General features: G+C 41.8%; 1 protein-coding gene and 1 long non-coding RNA gene across 5 annotated transcripts in view; one reads left to right on the forward strand and one right to left on the reverse strand.

The window, feature by feature from the left end:
- LOC135706986 (solute carrier family 41 member 1) overlaps positions 1-22328 on the forward strand; it is a 174363-nt gene that overhangs the window by 127303 nt on the left and 24732 nt on the right. The gene's annotated exons all lie outside the window — the stretch shown is intronic.
- On the reverse strand, positions 17654-18248 carry LOC135707010 (uncharacterized). Its single transcript, XR_010518198.1, has 2 exons — positions 18189-18248; positions 17654-17863 (listed from the first exon to the last, which is right to left on the reverse strand). It is a non-coding gene; the product is annotated as an uncharacterized LOC135707010 (long non-coding RNA).

Here is a 22328-nt window from a genome sequence, read left to right on the forward strand (position 1 = left end):
AAATCCGGCCAGAAGATTGTTGGGACGTTGTGGGCCTTCAGGAGAGGAAGCAGCCGCTTCTGGAGGCACTCTTTTATGTACACCTGTCCGTTCATCGTGTCCTGGGTCACGAAAGGTGCACTCCGCTTCCCGCACGTGCAGATGGCTTGCCAAACCAGGAATTTCTTCGCAAATTTGGACATCTTCTGAGTGCGGACATGCTCTGGAACGCTGAACTTATCCTTGGCCGTGAAAAACAGGTTGCCGGGGATCTGTTTGAAGTCGGCCTTCACATATGTTTCGTCGTCCATGATGCAGCATTCAACTTTCGTCAGCATGTTGAGGTACAACTTCCTGGCACGGGTTTTGGCGGACTTGTTCTGCTTCTCGTCGCGATTAGGAGCCTTTTGTACCTTGAACGTTCGAAGCCCAGCCTTAGTTTTGGCCTTCTGGACAAAACTTCGGCTTAGGTGCAGCTTCTTAGCCACATCCCTAACGGAGGCGTTCGGATTTCGGTTGAAGGCCCCAACTACGCGGTTGTGATTTTTGGTGTTGTACGGAATACTTTTTCCTTCACTTCTGGGCTTCCGATCGGTAGTAATCCGTTCCTCGAACCGCTTAATCACTCGCGACACCGTGGAATTCGCGATTCCCAACGTTTTAGCCATGGAACGATGCGAGAGATCCTTGTTCTCGTGATGAATGCGCAAGATTTTATCACGCACGAGCTGTTCTTTCGACTCCCTTTTCGCGAGTTTTGATCACAGGACTTTAAAACTTGCAGGATGTAAATAATGCACTATGAACTAAATCCACCCAAATTTTCATTAAATTCTACCCAACGGTTAAAAAGTTAGAGCAATTTCATAGTGTGGCAATTTCATCGTGGACACCCTTTAAACGGGATCTGGCAGCATTCGTTACAAGTACAGTCATACTCTATGCCCAGCGAAGTCGACAGATTTTTCAACCTGGAAAATCCCAACCCATCAACTCATGAACTGGGCACCAACGGCTTTACTTTCCTTCCGAAGGAAGTCGTGATCAGAGATGTTATGCCTCAGAAAATCCCGGCGGCGCCGAATTGGATTGAACACAGGTCTTTTGGGGTGAGAGGAAATCACGCTTACCACTACACCCCGGCGCCGCTTATTCGCAAACTTTAGAAAGGATGAAACATTTGCAGAAAATTTAGTGCAACCTAACTAATTTTCCCGGAAATTTTGATATTCATTTGAATAATCAATTTTTTAACAAATAAGTGCAATTTTCCTGTGGAAGTCTCTCATTATATTTATAAGATGTAATAATGCAAATCTGACGTAACTCTCTCTGAAGCGATGTTGAATTGAAATCATCTTTACTTGCATATTTCCGCCGATGAAATTAACTTGAACTGTCTTAAAAAAAAACTACTCGTCAGGTCAAGGGTTGAATTGAAAAGTGAATAAATCACTTTTTCCTTCAAAAAGTAGCTCATAGCAGCAGTGCATCTGACAGATGCTATCATAATCAAATGAATGCCCAGATTAGCTTAACGTGTAATTGTTTTTCTTACTCAATCTTCGCCCAGCCACATCACCACCCACTATCTCCGATTAGAGACTGAAATCTGAAACTATGACTCGTAAAGTCTCTGTTAAAATTATCTGACAGCCATTGTAATCAAGTTGCGGCTCCACTCGCTTCGCTACATAATAGAATAGAGAACACGATATTGAATTGTTAGCCGCGCATGACGATTGCTTCTCGCCTGCCGACAGCAAAGACACACAGAGAGCATCATCAGCGGCAGACATGAAGTAGACGCTCGCTGCTGCTGCTGCTGCTGCTCCACCTATCCATCGAAAGGCAACGAGATCATCTTGTATTCTCTGGACAGTGTCCAACGTTTCGGCATTCTGTGCAGTCCCGTCGCAGGCGGGAGGGGATTCCAGAGGCGACCGACCGGCTTCACGCAATAGTTTTTTTTTATTATTATTATGACCATTAAATGAGTTTGACAGTTTTAATTGAATCGAATCGTTTGGATATGGTCAATTTATCTGCTAGTTGATCTCAGTGGAAGAGGAATGCAATGGTGATTATTTACGCGCGCGTGCACATGTTTTATTTTAATCATAAATGAGAACCGCGGTTAGCTTATGGGAAAAAAGCTTAGTTGGTTCCCACGCCGGAATGAATGTATACAATCTCTCGGGAATAACGGAGTGTTTAGTAGGATAGGAGTAACTGTTGATGGGTGGTCTAAATACTACGAATGAAGTAATTGAACGGGGTCGAAAAAGTTTTGCAAGATTTAATCTTGGTGTGTCGCACCGTGCGGAACATGCAAATCATTGCCAATCGAAATTGGATGGAATTTTCCAAATTAACCAACGGACGGACCCATCATAATTTATGAGTGATTGACGTCAGTTGTGTAGACTGCGTGGGGCAAGGTTTTAGGCAAATATCCCCGGCTAGGGGATTTACCAACTAAAACCGTGACGATCATAAGATCATTGTTTCTTTATTGCAACTCAGAAAATTACATGTCATTCCTCAGCCCATACGGTCGCAATCACGGGGCTAGTAAATCTTCATCCACGACATTTACGGCTGGGTACTCACCAGAATACTAATTTGCACCATGATAGACAGAAGGCACGAGCAAACTGCCAATATTTCGGAGGTACATTTTACAAAAACAAAGCCACTTTAGACTAATTACACTGATACACTAATACCTTCCGATTTCCGAGCCCGCAGATCAAAAGATTTTAGCATTTAGGTTGACAACATCAATTAAAAAAAATGTTGTGATTGATGATCCGTAATCAGTGGCATTGCGTTATCGTCCTTCACGTGAGATTGCGATGAACTTCCTCATGAGGTGATCAGCCGAGCGTCAGCGAGAGAAGGTGTGTCAGTTGTCAGCTAAAGTAAAGTTCATGAAGCGAAGCTTATTTTGACCTCGTCTTACGCCCCTCGTTCGATTCAATCGACATTGCTCACGGCTAATACTTTTACCGTTATTACTGCAGCAGTGATAAGGATGGCTTACGAAGCTACTCCCAATTTCACTGGTAAGTGGCAGTTCCTGTGGAAATTTCCGGCGGTGTGTCCGTTCAACACCGGTTGAGTGATAGCCTGTTTGGCACTTGTTATCTACCTGATGAATAGGCTTTGGTATTCCATTGTTGTACTGACTTTAAGGATTAGGCGCTTTGCTTTGCCGGCCCAATCTGATTGTTCCTTCAGATGAGGTGCACTAATCTAGTATGTGTTGACAAACTTTTACCATTTTATTGAGCATGTGCTTTCTCTCAACCGAAATTCGTATCGTACAAACATATTTTGCGATAGTGAGCCACGCGCCTCGAACAACAAAGGAATTAAATGATATCTGTGCCGATATGCACATCGGGGGTTGCCAATGCAAAGAATCTTAATCTATCGTACGTAAATCAAACTTCCTGTTTTCGGACATATGATGAAAAATACTTTCAAACAGTCATCATAAGAAAGTAACCAATTCAGGTCAAACAACTAGGGCACACTACAGCCTGCGGCAACCAGCCACGCTGTGGTCTCCACCAGGTAGCAACCCCTTCGATTTCTCCGAGTTGATGGTCAAGGCTCTGACCCTGATGATGGCCAGAGGTAAGCCATTTCGTTTTCAACCTAGACAGCGATCCAGGAATGTCGCGCAACATGCTCAGATAACCTCTCGTATTGAATCTTTCATCACCTTGGAGAAACCAGGAAGTAACTGTGATGCTCCGAAAGCCCCTTAAACGGGTTTCAAATCATTCGATTTTGATAGGGACTTTCCGTGACCTCCTGGTGTTCCCAAGGCTCTAGATCCTCCAGCTTCACAGCCAAAACAACATAGCGCACAGTGGTCCAGAACTGTGAAAAGACGGTCAAAAGTCATTATCTCGTGAAAGATTCTGGATATGCAAATCCCTTTCTTTTGTCATTGACAAATTAATGATTAATATTCCTAGAAGTGAGAATGTAGATATTTTTTTTTTTTTTCCTTTGGTTTGTTTTTTCCGTTGATCTTGTTTTCCGTGCTGAGCACCAATGCTACCGACGTGCCAGGAAGGCAGCTCCCACACCTGGACCCTACCTATCGACCCATCAACTCATGAACCGGGGACCAACGGCTTTACTTCCCATCCGAAGGAAGGCGTGATCAGAGATGTTATGCCTCAGAACATCCCGGCGGCGCCGACTGGGATTGAACCCAGGCCTGCTGGGGTGAGAGGTTATCACGCTTACCACTACACCACCGGAAGAATGAAAATATATTTTTGCAAAAAATTCATATCAGGATCGGTGTCTTTGGCAAAGTTTTAAAAAATTTCAAAACAAGAAACTTTGCTGAAGACACTAGGAGTTTAATTCTTCATATCATTGAAATATGGAACGGTTTTCGTGGAAAACACATAATAAAAGTTTTTACTTTATATCTTTTTTCTATAAACTACTACTGGTTTGAAAAGTTCTACAAAGTTGTTCAAAACATCAAAACATGTACACTGATTTTTTGAACAATTTTGGGCACAACTTCGAAGCAGTAGAGGTTCACAGAATATTTTAAGTAGGAAAGAATCACTTTTAAGGGGCCTTCCATAAAAAAAAAACATCCCATATCAAGCTGAATATTGCATTAGGTCCTAAGTAACATTGATCGATTCTCTTCATCGACTTTCTCTTTCTGTAATAACTTGAGCAAATAACCGTTTCTTGTTGTGTTTGTCGTATTAGATGCTAGATAAAAGCTTCTATTATTGATGTGTGCTGAAAATACCTGGAAATGTCTTTACATTGCCACTGGGATACAAAGAGAAAGTCGACGAAAATAATCTGTCAATGTTACTTAGGACCTAATGCAATGTTCAGCTTGATATCATGTATTTTGTTTTTACTGCTTTATTAGCGAGGTTTTTAGCACAATAGCTAGTTCATCTCGCAACCCATATCATATAGTATTTCATTTCTAATTCATGTTTCTGTAAGAAATGCTGATTTTTTTAAATAAAACACACTCAAAAAGTTCTATTCCTATTGATTTTGTCATGGGATGTGTTGGGAAATTGTAGTAAACCGTAATTAATTGAGAAACAATTATATTTATTCAGTAAAATCAATAACAACTCACCTATTTTTGGATCTTGTGTGCTATAACATTCAACAAATTTATGTGTATTGAACGTTCTGAACAACTTTGAAGAACATTTCAAACCAGTTGAAGTTTATGGAAAATATTTATTGAGTTAAAACTTTTATTAAGGGGTTGTCCACGAAAAACGTTCCATATTTCAATGATTTGCAGAAAAAGACACGTGTTTGACCGTCTTTTAACAGTTCTGGAACACTGTGTGACGCCATGTTCACCTTTTCTGAAATTGTGGATGTAAGTGGTCAACATTGCCTTCGTTGATCATCAATTTTGATGGATAAAATTACTTTACAATTTCCCAAAACGTATCAGTCTCAGTCTGCATCTCAAACTAAACGTCTCTCCTCTCATCGTGGTCCCAACCAATACTCCTTTATTGAAATTCGTTTCAGTTTTGCCGTCAACTGTCATCTGTCAGTAAAACAACGGCGATCGACGTTAAAAACACAAACTGCCCCCGCAAGATACTTGATTCCTTGATCCGCTCCTTGAGTTAGTCGCGCGTATCTGGCCCCTCCAACTATGTAACTTTAGTTTTAAGAATCATTGCAATACGCATAAAATTAACTACGGCTCCGCATAGCTACGTAAATTCAGCCTTGATAAATAAAATAATTATAAAAAAACTACAAGGGACAGCCCTATGGGGTTGTCCGCACTGGTGACGTAGAACTACGTGTTTGGTGTAGGAATAGGAATTTAAGCGGGGTTCTCTCTGTTTATACTCTTTAGTATGACGCGCTTGGCATAGATGGCCCACAGCAGCTCACGAAGAGCTACTGATTCCGATCAATAGCGGTGCGGCTTCTTCCCCCTTCTATGCATGCTCCTGTGGGCTTCAGCTCGCTGCTTGCAGGCAGCCTTTCGTTGTGCACTGGAGAACAATGTGCAACGCCACACACCGAAAGCACTCCTGCTGCTGATGCTGATGACCGAACACCACCACACACGGTGATTGCAACTGAATCCGATCAGCGGTTGAGGCCAGCCTTGATAGCTAGCTGCTTGCGGCGAGCCTTTCGTTGTGTAAAGGAGAACCACCACTCACCACGCGATGATTGAATAAACAACGATTGGTGAGACCGGTTGAAACATAACTTTGAAATCTGTGTTAGGGAAATCGCTTTTCGCAGGCAATCGGTGATAATTTTAATTATCATAGCAACAGTTGCACATTCGTGCAATTTTCAATAGTGACATTTTGTAAAATGATAAAATCTTAAATTTAACAGATGCGTAGAAATATTTCTGATCGATTGGTGATAATATTATTGAAATTGGTTCAGGTGCAGCTGAGTTATTAACGTTCAAAATCTTTCATAATTTTGTTACATGTTCCATTTTCGGTTTTCACAAAGTTTATCCCCATATAGAAATCACAGACGTAGTCCTACGTCAAAAACAATTAAGGTGATATTCGTTTGCTAGGTATATGTTCGATATGAATGATATACGTTGCGGCAAAGTGACAACCAAATCTTTTGTCTAACTGTCAGATTTGCCACAACGGATCACCAATGGATGCAATGTGCGCGGGCTTTAAATCTCCTCGGAATCCTCTCGCAATTTGCCTCAGTATTCACTTAAAACTATCCTCTTAAATAGAATGCTTTGAATTCTCTTCTGAATTTCATTGGGATGCTCTCAAAAAATCATTGAATCTCTCTTCAGAGTTCCCGTATCGTGGCTTCAGAGTTTCATCGTAATTCTAATTGTATTTTTTTAATTTAGTTAGGCTCACAATAGATCAAAGTATGGTCGCGATGATAGATATACCCAAAACGGAATAAAAAAAAAGCTCAATGTTTTAAAAAAGTTTCACGGAGCCGACATTCTTAAAAACAATTTTAAAATAATTGAAACACTTTTACGAAGCAGTGTCGCATAGGAATCGTGAAGAGTTCTTCTGATGTTTCCTGGGTGGCAATTTACCGTGTGATTTCTCCTGTGCCCCACCTACCTTAATTCGTTCGTCTTTTTTCCTTCACCAGTGCCAGCCGCTAGTCCGTCTAGTCTACAATTTTAAACTTGTAGAAGTAATCAGGCATGGAAAATCATTCACCTTCATTTCTTGTATTCATTGGCATTCATTTGCTTCTAACTTTTTTCATCAATAGAATTCCGTAAAATAATGTATTAAGCTTTTGTAGGTCTTCATATTAGCTACAACATTTCTGAATGACTCAAATCTGTATCTCTTACTCATGACGATGTAGAGCAAACAGAACTTACTATTGTTCACAAAAACAAAAATAAGAGTTGGTTGAAAATGCTATCCGCCGGCGCCGGTGGTGTAGTGGTAAGCGTGACTGCTTTCTAACGCCCCGATGGGTCTGGGTTCAATCCCAGTCGAGGTCGGTGGGATTTTTCTGAGGCATAAAAATCTCTGGCCACGTCTTCCTTCGGAAGGGAAGTAAAACCGTTGGTCCCGGCCCATGTGTGTTGAATGGGTGCGATATCCTACGCAGGTGTGGAAGCTGTCTTCCTGCACATTCAATTGCCGTCAATGGATGGCAATCGATGTCCGTCGGTGATTGGCACTAGATTGCGGAACAGAGACCGACGTTAAATAAAGGAAAGAAGAAGAAAATGCTATCTAACATGAAGCTTTAGTGTGATAATTTATTAGCTAGAGAATGGTCTTAGAAGAGGGTAGGTAGATAGTTCCGTTAGAGTACGGCAGTATGAAAATTGAATATAAGTTGAAAATTAGCGAAGGGCCATTAATGCGACAGTACAAGTCAAACGCACACTTCTTTGCCTAACCCGTAAGATGTACGAGGAGATTTGAATTATGTCTTCAAATCTACAGACCTGTCAGATAGCATTTCCAATCAACTTTGAAAATCGCAAACTTCGCGTATGAAGTAACATAAAAAAAACATTGATTACAATAACAAGCTTTTATGGAATTCTGCTGATGAAAAAAAATAAAGGTAAATGAATGCACGAAATGAATGTAAGACGGAAGGGTTTAGAGTTGAGAGAATATCGGAAAAAGTAACTTTATTATCAAATTAATTAATACAACGCGCACACGCGAGACACTTTGTGTAACGGTTGGGTGAGAACTGAATTTTTCGCAAGTTACACCGAGGGGCTACTCGATCTTCCCACACGGCCTCTCCTGACACTACTTCCGACCCGGAAGTGCCCACGGCTTGATACAGTCGCCAGCAGATGATGTCTTCTTCGGTCCTTCGGTCTCGTCGTCTATCTTCCGTACTTCGTAACGATCGTTGGGGAGTACAGCGGTGATCTCGTACGGTCCAAAGAACTTTGGCTTCACCTTCTGACCAATACCAAATTGGGTTTTCGGTATCGCCACTAGATCTCCAACTTGATACTTCTCAGCCGGCTTCCTGCGTAGATTGTAATGTTTACGATTTTCCTCTTGCATCTTCTGGATACCCTCCTGTGCAATCTTCCTCAGCTCACTCCTTTCCTCCTCGAAGGTACTTTGTAACTCCTTCTGCAGTAGTTCATGAAGAATTTGGTCCTCTTTGGTGCGCATCTTTACGCCGGTCAATAATTGGAAGGGTGTCATTTCAATCGCTCTCTGCCAACTACTATTCAAGCATTTCTGAACGGCAGTAACTTGCTTGAACCACTCTTCAGGTCTATCGACGGACATCTTGGCGATCATCGGAATAATGATTCTATGAACTCGTTCCACTTGCCCATTGCCTCGGGGAACGCCAGTGGCAATCTTATGAAGCTCGATGTTCTCATCCTCACAGAATCTTGTGAACAGCCCCGATGTGAAAGCTGCTCCTCGATCGCATATAATCCTTCTCGGGTTACCGAAGGTATCGGTGATGATTCGTAGCTTCCGGATGGCTTCTTCAGCGGTCGTTGACTTCGTCGGGAATAGCCATACGAACTTGGTAAAGCCGTCGATGACCGTCAGGATATAGTTGTACGCCTTCCTGGTTGACGGCATCGGTCCCAGATGGTCGACATGAAAGGTATCCAACGGAACGTCGCCCTTTGGGATCGGATGTAACTCTCCCTCAGGCTTCCCTCTTTTCTTTTCACCTACGATACAAGCGACGCATGTTGCAATGCAACGCTTGACCTTTTCTTCGATTCCTGGTATGAAGTAATCGGCACTGATCCGCTCCTTCGTCTTCTTAACTCCAAAATGACCCTGTTCATGAGCCGATCGGATGATCTCGGCCGCCATAGATTCCGGTACGTACAACCGCCTGGACTCGCCATCACCTTCGTACAGGACACCATTGTAGACACTGCAGTTGCTGGATTTATCACCTTGTTCCAGCGCAGCTGAAATCGCCTTCGCTTCGTCGTCGTTGTTCTGTGCCGCACGCACCTTTGCGACAATCGGTGCAGACACGACCATTACACTTGCTCGCGAGAGCGCATCCACGTGAGGCAGCTTCTCTCCTCGACGATGTTCCACTTCGAAGTCGAATTCGGCTAAGTCTACTACCCACCGTGCAATTCGAGCATTCAACTTCTTCTTGGACATGGAATCCTTAAAGGCCATGCAATCCGTAACGATCTTGAACCGATGACCTAGCAGGTAACACCGAAATTTCTTCACGGATTCCACAACAGCTAACGTCTCCAGCTCGAATGAATGATAATTCTTCTCGGAGCCGCTGGTTAAACGGCTGTAGAAATAGCAGGGGTGGAACTTCCCATCATCCTTCGCTCGTTGCATCAGGATACCTGCCAACGCTTCCTTGCTGGCATCGGTATGAACTTCAATCTCGCCGTCAGGGTGAAAAATGCGCAACACCGGGAAGCTTGCAAGGATCTCCTTGATACGGTTGAAGGCTTTCACCGCTACATCGTCAAAATGAAAAGAATTTCCCTTTTTCAACATACCTGACAACGGACGAGCGATACTTGCAAACGCCGGAACAAACTTCCTGAAGTAGCTGGCTAATCCGTAAAAACGTTGCAGCTGCTTTACTGTTGACGGCTGCGGGAACTGCAAAAGCTTTTCAACCTTCGCAGGAGCTGGCTGCACCTGGCCATCGTGAATGGTGTAGCCGAGATACTCGACACGACGCTGAAGGAATACACACTTCTTCCAGTTAAACTGCAGCCCGGCATTCGCTGCTACTTCCAACACTCGCTTCAACACTTTTAGTCCTTCTTCTTCATTTTCGGACGGGATTATTACATCGTCCACAAACGCCATAACCGTTCCATCGTTAATCAAATCCTTGAACACCGTCGCGATGAACCGACCGAACGCGTTACCACTGGTACACAATCCGAAAGGAGCGCGAAGGAACTCGTATTGTCCGTCACTAGTTACGAACGCGGTGTATTTCCGGCTATTTTCATCTACCGGCACATGAAAGTACGAATTCTTCAAATCGAGCGTGGTATAAACACGGGCATCCGACAGCCGATCGATTTGTTCCTCTACGTTCGGCATCGGGAATTTGTCACGCACAACCTTCTTGTTTATCTCGCGGTAGTCGACACATACACGATATGACCCGTCCTTCTTCGGAACGACCACAACTGGACTCGCGTACTCACTTTCGGATGGCTGGATTATTCCATTTTCAATCCATTCACCAACCTGCTTCTTCACCACATCTTTTTCCAGCTGGGCCAAGCGCCGTGGATTTTCACAAACGACATCATTATCCTTCAAGTTAATCGTCAATTTGTTTGCTGCAACCACTGAATCCTTCGGCTTATAGTTCTCAACTATTTCCACAACTTCGTCGCGATACTGATACGGGACCGTTATTTCATTTTCCCCTACGAACTCTTCAACGCGACGAATCCACTTGGCTTCGCACTGTTCCGATTCTTCGGTTATCGGTGGATACTTCTTCACTCGCGCACCGTCAGGTGTGATCGAATAATCAACACCATTAAGGAAATCCATTCCAATCAGAAGCTGCATGTCAATCGCGTCAACCGGCACAACGTAGAAACGAATCACATAATCATCATCTTCAATGACGGCATTGAGATTTGCCTCTCCGCAAACAACGCTCACTTCCCCGCCGTACCCGCGCACTTTCATTGTCGACTTTTCCATACGTGCACCGGTTTTCGACAGCTCCTTCCACAAATCTTTACGGATCAACGATAGTTCACTCCCGGTATCGATAATCGCAGAAATTTCGCGACCGAACAACTTGATCATCACACGTGGTTTGCCAATGTTTACGTTTTGCAGCACGTTTACTTTCGAAGCTGCTTTTTTATCACCGTCTTTCTTCTTCGCGCTGCAGTCCTTTGACAGATGACCGAAAGAATTACACCCGAAGCACTTCGGTCCGTCACTCTTCTGAGGGCACTCGTTCGCAACGTGGGAAGCATCACCGCAATTGAAGCAACGCCTCTTCGCTTCAGATTTGCTGCTTTGTTTCGTCGAGTCCTGCTTTTGACGTTCTTTCTTCCTGCCGGCGGCGTCGTCAAACTTCGGCTTCGGTTCGGCTTTTTTCTGCGCCTTCTCGAAATTCAGCAACTTCGCCTTCAGCTCTCGGACGGTGTGTGCTCCGTACAGCAGGGATCGATGAAACTCGTCGTTCGTTATGCCATCGACGATGTATTCACACACACTAGCTTCGTCGAGGTCGATCGGCAGGGCAATCCGTTGCATTTCATAAATGTAATCGCGTGTTGATTCCGTAGGCTTCTTCTTGCGTCCAGCCAACGTACGGTGTACGTCGCTCGCTCGTACGAATGGAGAAAACTCACGAATCAGGGCATCTTTCACCTTTCGGAACGTCGTCATATCGCGTTGGGAAAACACAAATCGTCGTGCTGTGCCAACCAACTTCTTTCGGCACATAATCAGCTTCTGGTCGGCGTTCCAGCAAGCCGTTTTCGACATAGCCTCAAACTGGTTCATCCACATCTTCACATCCTGTCCCTCGTCGGCTCCGAAAGCCTCAATACTGTCTTCAACATCCCGAAACGAGTACGGTCGTTGCTCCGGGGATGGGCGTCTGGCTGGCTTCGGTGTTGACGTCGTTCTCGCCGTCTTCGTTTTTGGTGTAAAGAATTCCGCGTCGTCACTGTCACCGTCGTCGTCGGTGAGTGCGTCCTCTTCGTCGGCAGTATTTCGGCTCTCGTCGTCGTTTTCTCCTTCGGAATCATCGTCATGTTGGCTGTTGTCCTTCACCTCGCCTTTGGTGACACGAACACCATCATCGTCTGCCTTTTCTTCCTCGATAGCAGTCATCGTCGCGTCATGATCGATGATCCGCTTCGCCATAGCCTTTTTATTGCCGGTGCTCGGCAATCCTCGTTTTTCGCACTCTCGCATGATTCCGACCTTCGTGAACGTCTCACATAATAGGTCTATTTGTTCCGCCATCTTGAATGCGATTTGCGTCGTACTTCTTGTGATTAATTTAAGCGAAATTAAATCACATCGCGTTCACTGTCTCAACAACTCTCCTTCCCGGACGAGCCCCCATGTAAGACGGAAGGGTTTAGAGTTGAGAGAATATCGGAAAAAGTAACTTTATTATCAAATTAATTAATACAACGCGCACACGCGAGACACTTTGTGTAACGGTTGGGTGAGAACTGAATTTTTCGCAAGTTACACCGAGGGGCTACTCGATCTTCCCACATGAATGTAAATGATTTTCCATGCCTGGAAGTAATACGCATCCCTCAGATCATTGAATACCAGTGGCCAGTCTTGTAAGCCGTCACCGTAGTCGATACAATTTCTGTGATAATCGACTGCCTTTGCTTCCGACACTTGCAAAACAAGCTATCTAATTACAGTACTAAACTAAAATGTCATATGACAGGCTCTGTCATACGACACTGTCGCCGAAGACCATTGCGAATGTATGTATTTAAATTTGTCTCATAATAAGAGCTGCTGACGTTGTGTTTGTGCGAATTCTGATAATAGCAAGTAACGATGTCCTAGTAATAACGTTTCTGATCAGAAATGGTTTAATTTACACCAAATTGAGGAATTAGAACGAAAGCAGACATGTCATATGATAGTAATTTGATAATTTTCTTTTTGCTCGAACCCTGCCAGTGGCTGCTGTTTCTGAGCATCACTTACTTTTTACAGTTCTCCTTGGCCTCCGGGGTCGTCACGTCCATTTTCACTACTTCTTCATCAAGCACCTCTTCCACTGATACCTTGTCGTTGTTGTCTAACGATGACTCTTTGTCCTGTTTTGAATTGATTTTTCTGGCTGCTTCCAGACCTTCTGCTTGGGGCAGGAATTCGGTGCCCCTACATCTTACACAAGAATCACATATATTTGTTCCCTTCATAGAATGTATTCCCCTTCTTTTTGAGGAAATGCAGCTAATTGGGAATTTCGATTTTCACGTCCAGGTATAGACCGTACACACATGTATTGATGTTGAGACCCAACTCCTCAGGAAAATTATCTACCTCAACTGCCTTTCCATCAGTATAATGATTATGAAGATACCCCCATACAAAGGTTTGAGCTGGACGATTTATCTTTAAAACAATTAAGTATGACATCTTAATCAGATTAGCAAACAAAATCGAACTGTTTGCAGTTACAGACATAAATTTTCTCTACAGTTTACAGTTGCTTCACAGCCATATAAATGTGAAAAAACGTAGGCGTTCACCTTCTTGTTCACCTTTTCGTCCACCTCAAATATTTACAAGTATTTCCAGCGATCAAGGGTTCATGAATAATCAACAAAGCATCCTTTTACACTAGCAATCCCAAGTAATCTGACGGTATCATAAATTTCAAGAAACCTTCAACATTCAGCCAGAAAACTTACTACTAATTCAAGGCTTCTTTCAAATAAGCTTTAAAGTTCCATTTGATTTCATCAATTGTTAAATTCAGTCATCTACATCCATAATACGCTCGTGAGGCTCAAACTTTTGTAGACTACTCAAAATTACTTTTTGTTATTAACTACTACTATTTAATCAAATATCTCAAATCCATCATCACCATCGTGACGATCTGACTTGATCTTTATTAAAATTTGCTTTATCCTCTGTAATCCGGTAAGTTGCTTCCATCTAGACGGGATTAGCATCCAGTGCTTTCACGGCAATTGGAAATTTCCTCCCTTGTGTGTTTCGCACTTTCATTGGCGAACCAGAATTTTATAGTATGCTTTATTTACACGGAAATCACCAGTTGTTTATTTTCAACCGCGACGACAAAGTGTCCGAGCTGTAGGCAAAGAACAAATCGCACCGAAACAATAGTTGCAGACTATCGCGTGATTCACACCGAGTGGAACAACTGGGCTGTCCTTTAGCTAAAAATCATTCCAAATCTTTGCACAACTGGGAAGTAAAACATTTTCCAATGGAAGATGGCAACATTTTCAATAATATACGCATTAGTTTAAGTTGAGAAAAATCTTTATTTTCTAAATTGGTGGTGCAATAAAAAACCATAAATTGTATTGAATTCCACAGCGGCCAAGTGGAGCTGCCGAATGAAACGATTTTTAAAGCGATTAATATTGTATTTTGCATTTCTAAATGGACTTTTCAAAAGTGCGGAATCGCTAATAAAAGTGTGCTTTTGCGTTGTATTGTATTATTTCCTTTTGCGCACTTTTTCGTTATGAACCAAGGAATAAGTATGACGAAAATATCAAAATGATTTAACGTTAAAGCAAGCGCTTCGGCACTTATAACCGTACTTGTAATGTGCGCAATGCAGATTTAGTTGTAAAAGCTCTGCATTGAAAAAGTGTTTGCATAGTTTCTATATATTTAGTATTTTCCCAATGATTTTTATCTGAATATCATATAATATAAATAAATTCTATGTGGGTAATCATATCGATTTCATTGGACACATAAGGTTTATGTGATTTTTCGGTTAAATTTCCAATTATGAGTTCACATGAAAGTTATGTAGAATGGATATTTTCCATTGATTATGTGATTTATTTTATGAGTGTGGAGTTATGTTGGAAATTTTAATGACTTAAAATAATCTGTGCATACCCCAATTTATACCCAATCAATTCACTCATAGTAATTAAACAAAGAGCAGTACGTTTACGCTGCCGTCACGATTCACTTTACATATGCCTCAAATAGAGTGGAACTAAGATGTCAACAAGTCACTACTTACGCCCAACCACTAAGCGCTAAAAATAACCACCCGGGTGAATCATGAATAGCAACCAAATTACTCTACTTAAAATAAGGCAACTATCACGTGGATTTCATTATTAGTCACGTTTAAAAAAAACTCTCCATTACATCTCCACGACGTTTCTCAACTTGGTAATTAACTAACTTTCCCAATCTCAAGTGCATCCTTCGGGGGGAAATTCGAACTGATTACTCCTCACTGCCATTGCATTTCCAGTCGGAGCAAGAGCTTCATGTTGCCATTCCAATTCCAAATCAAAACCGGAAGCAGCCTCTCACGATCAAGAACAGGTGGATGCGGGTTTGCTGCGTTCGTTATCACTCTGTAAACGCGTAACTGGAGTATCTTTTCAGATTGATTCGCAAACACAATTCGAGCTGTCAATGTTCGCGGTGTCACTATCATTGCATCGTTGATTAACCTTCTCGCATCTCACTCACATGTGCTCTGAAACAACATTACCGTTTACCTAGAGATAAAAACGGAATGGAAAAAGGTTTGCCGTCGCCAAGGGGTCAAGCTTGTGCCATGAAGAGCGCAAATACGTTGAAGCATCTGCATCGATTTTAGCACTTGGCAGTAGCCGAACAAGGACAAGTAACTAGAATCACAGACTCAGATGGGAATGGGTCCCCAACAACTTTGGCAAATTTGAACGAATTTGGTTGCAATTTGGAATCGTGGGAGAATTTTAAAATCAACATGGGAAATTGTATGAGAAACGAAGAATAAAATACACACGTTGCTCAACTTTGCCTTAGATAATGCAAACTACACAGAACAACATAGTCGAATACCACAAATCGATTCAACTTCTGTGCAAAAAGTTGTTAAGGCTTAGGTCGGTACGACTGATATTTGCCTGGCAAACGTACATTCTATTCTCCTTGAATCCGTTCCTTTCCTTCCTCATGAAATTCGCTGAACAGCAATCAAGAAAACAATATCACATTTACTGCCCAAAACAAAACAACATGCACTTGAAGCATACTCAAAAGCAAACTACACGGCCGGAGAACCTGACGCGAAATCAGTATACTCAGTTTCGCTAAAACCGCGGTTACTCATAGACTGATTGATTGATTGATTTATCTTTATTTAGGAGGCTTTCAGCCTGAGGCTGGTTCGCCTCCAAACTCATAGGCTGAGTTAACAAATATGAGTGATATTTACACAAATTCAAGCATATTTTTACTCAACCTCTGAATAACCGTGCTTTTTGCAAAAGAAAGTAAACGGATGTTCTAGCATTTAGGGGCTGTCCATTTACCACGTGGACAGTTTAGGCAGGGCGGTGGGGACAGCGAACGTCGGCGGACCATACAAATTTTCAAATATTCAAGATCTCGAAGTTTATGGGAAACATAATCAAATTTTAAGTTGCTTATCAAAAATTTACACATTGCTCAATTTTGCCAATACCCGGAACATAGATTGAGCAACTATGCAGAATAGCTGAATAGGGTGGACAAGCCAACCACCCGGGTGAGCACTTTTTATTAAATTTTCTAACCAAAGAACTCCATATCAGTGCTCTACATTTTCGAAGCTCTATAATGAACTGGAGTTTTTTTACTTTCATACAACGTGTTTAACGCATCATTTCTATAACGCCTAGCTAGACTATCAGCACGAAACGAAAATGAAAAAGAAGCATGCTTAGAACGAAAGGCTGGCTGTGGATCTTTTCGTCGTTGCTTTGCTCATCGCTTTCAATGAAAGTAACGTCGATTTTATAGTTAAACGAAACCTCATTATGGCTTTCAATCCCTTTCAGTGACACTCTGTCGCCGCTCTTTTAATTTGTTTAATATGCGTTATGTCCCGTTTTTTCTACTTTTTCAAAGATAATTATGTGGATGGAAGATAAATTAAACATATTACAAGTAAGTGTTTCTTCTGGGAAATGATCTTAAAATATATTTTCATTTTTCGTCATATAGGTCATGAAACCTCTGTTGATGTGTTTCATGAAAGACGAAACTATCAAAGTCGAGTGCTCTTTGACTCGTCCACTTCACCTAAGCTTTTCATCATTGATATATATATCTAAGCTTAAAATCATTGATATATATAACTAAGTGTGTTTACATTGTTCCTGCCTTGGCAATTCAGTATTTTAAACAGGTTTTCTATGCCTTCATGACTGTATAACAATTGACATCTTAAAACTAAAAACTAAAACTAAATCTTATCTAAGTATAAAGAGAATTAATCGCTGCAATTGAGGATTGCTACGATTTTTGCCTGAAATTATTAATTACTTTGATGGACATTTTTTTCCAAAGTCTCAACATTGGAAATTCTGTGTACAGGGTGCGGCAGGAAAAAAAAACGAAAATTTATGATATTTCTTTCAAATCCCATTTTCAACTACTTTAAGCAATAATAGCAATTTCGAGTTCAGTTATCTTTATTAGGTCCTTTCAAATAAACTTACTCGATGTGTCCTCCATTTTTACCAATGCCATCTTCAAGACGACGCCGGAAGCTAGAACACGCCTTTCGAACGTAGTCCTCCGATATCGACTGCCATGACTATATGACAGACTTCAGGGTCTTCACACTAGGGGGAGATGTTTTGCAGGCTTGTGCGTCAACATACCTCCCTCGGGGCCTCCCTTAGCTCAGTCGGTAAAGGCGCAACTACAAAGCAAGACCATGCTGGAGGTGGCTGGGTTCAATTCCCGGTCCAGTCTAGGAATTTTTCGGGTTGGAAAATTTCTCGACTTCCCTGGGCATAGAAGTATGATTGGACTTGTCACACAATTATACCAATGCAAAAATGGTACATCGATGCCATCGAAGCTCTCAATTAATAACTGTGGAAGTGCATCTAGAACACTAAGTTGAGAGCACGCAATATATAAGCTAATATGCGATATGTAATAAGCTTGAAATGCGAAGAAGAAGAAGAAGCGTCAACATACGCTCAAATCGAATAATCCAACGGGTTAAGGTCCGGACTGCTAGGGGGCCACACATCTTTCTTTTTCTTTGGTTCCGATTTGACGTGTGACATGGCGCTCCATCCTGTTGTAGGACAACTTATTGATCCTCAGAGAAGTTTTCCTTCACCGAGGGAAGCACTTGGTCCTTCAAAATACCGATATACACTTCGGTATTGATTTTAACACCAGCATAAATGAAAACAGGCGGCATTTTCAAACCGTTGGACGCCACCAAGTCAAACATCAGCGTTAGCGTTGTTATGATATACCTTGTAGATTGGATATTAGCGACACTCACGTCTCTTCTGAAATTCTCAGTTAGAATACTTTCAGGAATAATGCTGAAGAGTAAACATTGGTTCCAATCTAAACAAGAGTAACAGAAGCATGACTGTCGCTATTCCCGGCCACGCCCATCTTTACCATAACTAGGGATGGGGAAGGAAATTTTGATGTAGTACTTACTTAACGAGAGGCCACCGACTTAGCGACACCCTCATAAGTGCTACGGAGTTGGAGGGTTGGGAAGGGTATTCGGTTAGGATTCACCTCAAGTTGGCGATGCAACCAAAAGTATGTATTGTTTATTTGTTGTTTATTTAATCTCTCGATAGCCGGCTATCGAAAGATCATATTCATTTTGTTTAGTGATCATGAATTTTAAGAGTCATGACGGAGAGCTTGGGATTAAACTCATGATTTTCTGCTCAGTAAGCAAACACGATCCCTCCAGGGTCATCGAGCATCTCAGAACCATAACACTTCGCGACAAAACACGACTACGTTTTCGCTTGATATGCAAATAGTTTCCGAGGTTAATGTTCAATATCAAATATACAAATGATGGTGGCGATTTATTATGCTGTGGAAGAGCTTGGGGTTAAATCCATGATTTTCTGCTCAGTAAGCAAAATCGATCCCTCCAAAGTTATCGAGCATCTTATAATCCACAGCGCTTCGCGTCAAAGTACGAATATACGGATGAACTATTTATTATTTAATAACTATTATTTACGATAATTACATGAAAGAAATAAAATATAAACTACAAACAAAACGTGACTACTAAAATATCAAAAAGATATTCTCACAAATATATTTCACGCAACCAGAAATCTCATTAAACCATTAGACTGCAGAGTATCATCTGCACATGTTAGACACAAGAAAAGGCCAAAAAGCGTCCTCAACTTTTTTTTGATGCGATAAACTGTGGCCAAATGACATCCTACCACCTTGGCAATCTCCTTCAGTGTCTTCTGGGCAAGCAACAAACTCGTTATCACTTCTTTGGCGTACATTTTCGTTCTGATGTAGCCCTTTAAAGTAAATATAAACAAACACACTGTCAACAGAACTAAGTAATTAGTTACACACATTAGCCCGATATCACACGAGTGGAACTTTGGATCAGAAAGTGGCTCTACTTGTCATTTGCGAACACTAGCGCACCTAGCGGTAGAAGGCATCTTCTGCCTGCAGTTACGGTATGCAGCATGCTATGATAGTGTGAATGAACATAGAAAGCCCGTGTGGAACGCTACCACAACACATTGCTTGTTGAGCAGCAAAACGAACCACTTTTGATTCATGGATTTGTTTGCACTTCCCCTTGTGTTCTGTGCCGATATTAAAGGGTGATACGGTCAAAATTTGGTCAATATCAACTTGACGTATTTCTTTCAATTTTGCATTTAAAAAACCTGAACACCCCTCATTTTGAAGGTGTGTGTGTGTAGAATGTAGCTCCTATTTTGATTTTGGAATTCACTCTTCAATTGTCAAAATGCCGTCCAAGCAAGAAGAGCAGCGTATCAAAATTTTGCTCGCGCATCGCGAAAATCCGAGCTACTTGCACGCAAAGTTGGCAAAATCGCTAAAAGTTGCCAAATCAACCGTTACAAATGTAATTAAAGTGTTTGGGGAACGTTTGTCGACAGCCAGGAAGTCTGGATCGGGGGGAAATCGAAAACCGGAAGCCACTGAGACGACAAAGAGAGTTGCCGGTAGTTTCAAGCGAAACCCTAACCTCTCTCTCCGAGATGCCGCAAATAAGCTGGGTGTATCGTCTACAACCGTGCATCGAGCCAAAAAACGAGCCGGACTATCGACTTACAAGAAGGTAGTGACTCCAAATCGCGATGATAAACAAAATACGAAGGCCAAAGCGCGATCCCGGAGGCTGTACACGACGATGCTGACGAAGTTTGACTGCGTGGTAATGGACGACGAAACCTACGTCAAAGCCGACTACAAGCAGCTTCCGGGACAGGAGTTTTATACGGCAAAAGGAAGGGGAAAGGTAGCAGATGTTTTCAAGCACATGAAACTGTCAAAGTTCGCAAAGAAATATCTGGTTTGGCAAGCCATCTGTACCTGTGGCTTGAAAAGCAGCATTTTCATAGCTTCCGGGACTGTCAACCAAGAAATTTACGTGAAAGAGTGTTTGAATAAACGTCTGCTGCCTTTCCTGAAGAAACACGGTTGTTCCGTACTGTTTTGGCCGGATTTGGCATCTTGCCATTACGGTAAAAAGGCCATGGAGTGGTACGCCGCCAACAACGTGCAGGTGGTTCCCAAGGACAAGAACCCTCCCAACACGCCAGAGCTCCGCCCAATTGAGAAATACTGGGCTATTGTCAAGCGGAACCTAAAGAAGACCAAAAAAACTGCGAGCAGCAAGGCAAACTGGCTTTCTGCGGCGAAGAAGGTGGACAAGGTGGCTGTACAAAATCTGATGGCAGGGGTCAAGCGTAAGGCCCGGCAATTCGGATTTGGAAAAGCGGAAGCCTAACTGAATATTTTTCCTGAATTGTATACTAATTGAACTTGAAAAAGAAATTTAATTTGATTTTTTAAATAAACGATTTCACCGATTTACACGCGTTTTCCCTTGACCAAATTTTGACCGTATCACCCTTTATAGTTTAATCATTTTCGCATTTTTTTTCCCTGCCGCACCCTGTACCTCGGTAGTACTGTACCAAAGGGCAACTTCAAAATCATCTTCAGAATTTTGTTCTGAACGCTTTGAAGTACTAGCGGCACAGCGTTAAAGATGGCTGGTCTAAAAACTTGTTGAAATATTAGAAGTTTATTCTTCAGGCGAAGTTTGGATTTTCTGTTTATAAGAGGATACAAACATTTTATATAGGGGAAATGGCTCCAATGTTGGCCTATGGATATAAGATTGGGCCCATCGCTAAAACTCTGCTATTTATCAATTTCATCTAGATGAACGCTTCATTGGGACGGTACTAATGGATATTTTTGGTCGCTAATGATAGTTTAGTCGATTGCTGAATTTAGGTATGGGCCCCAAATAAGGGACCTTTAGGCCGACATTACATCAATTTCTCCTATTTGTTACATTCGGCTTGAATGCCCTTAATGTGATCTTTAAAAGTTAATTTTTGGTCAAGTACTAATCCAAGATATTTCGCTTGGCTTAACCAAGAAATTGGAACTCCGTTCATAGTGACTATGTGACTACTACAAGGATTCAAAAACGAAGCTCTAGGCTAAAGTGTAAATATTATTATTTGGGTTTTGGAAGCGTTTTCTGCAGTCTGCTGCAAATAACACGAAGACTTCTTCCTTTAGCGGAAATGCAATAAAGATTTGAGGCAAATCAGGGAGGTCCGAAGTGAAAATGTTATACAATATAGGCCCAAGAATGCTACCCTAAAAAAAACTCCTGCTCTAACAGGTAGTCGATCGGATTTGGAATTTTGATAATTTACCTGCAGAGTTCTGTCAGTTAAATAATTTTGAACTAATTTCATAATATAAAGTGGAAAATTAAACTTTTTCAATTTAGCAATCAAACCTTCATGCCAAACACTGTCGAATGCTTTTTCTATGTCTAGAAGAGCAACTCCAGTTGAGTGGCCTTCAGATTTGTTTGAACGAATTAAATTGGTAACTCTTAAGAGTTGATGAGTAGTTGAATGCCCATGGCAAAATCCAAACTGCTCATCTGCAAAAATTGAGTTCGTATTGATAAGAAGCATCATTCTATTTAAAATTATCTTTTCAAAAAGTTTACTTATTGAAGAAAGTAAATTTATTGGACCGTTGCTAGAAGCTTCAGCTGGATTTTTATCCGGCTTCAACTTT

The sequence above is a fragment of the Ochlerotatus camptorhynchus genome, unplaced genomic scaffold (assembly GCF_037179485.1).
Source record: "Ochlerotatus camptorhynchus isolate MF236.1 unplaced genomic scaffold, CSIRO-AGI_Acam_v1.1 ptg000300l, whole genome shotgun sequence".
Lineage (NCBI taxonomy): Eukaryota > Metazoa > Arthropoda > Insecta > Diptera > Culicidae > Ochlerotatus > Ochlerotatus camptorhynchus.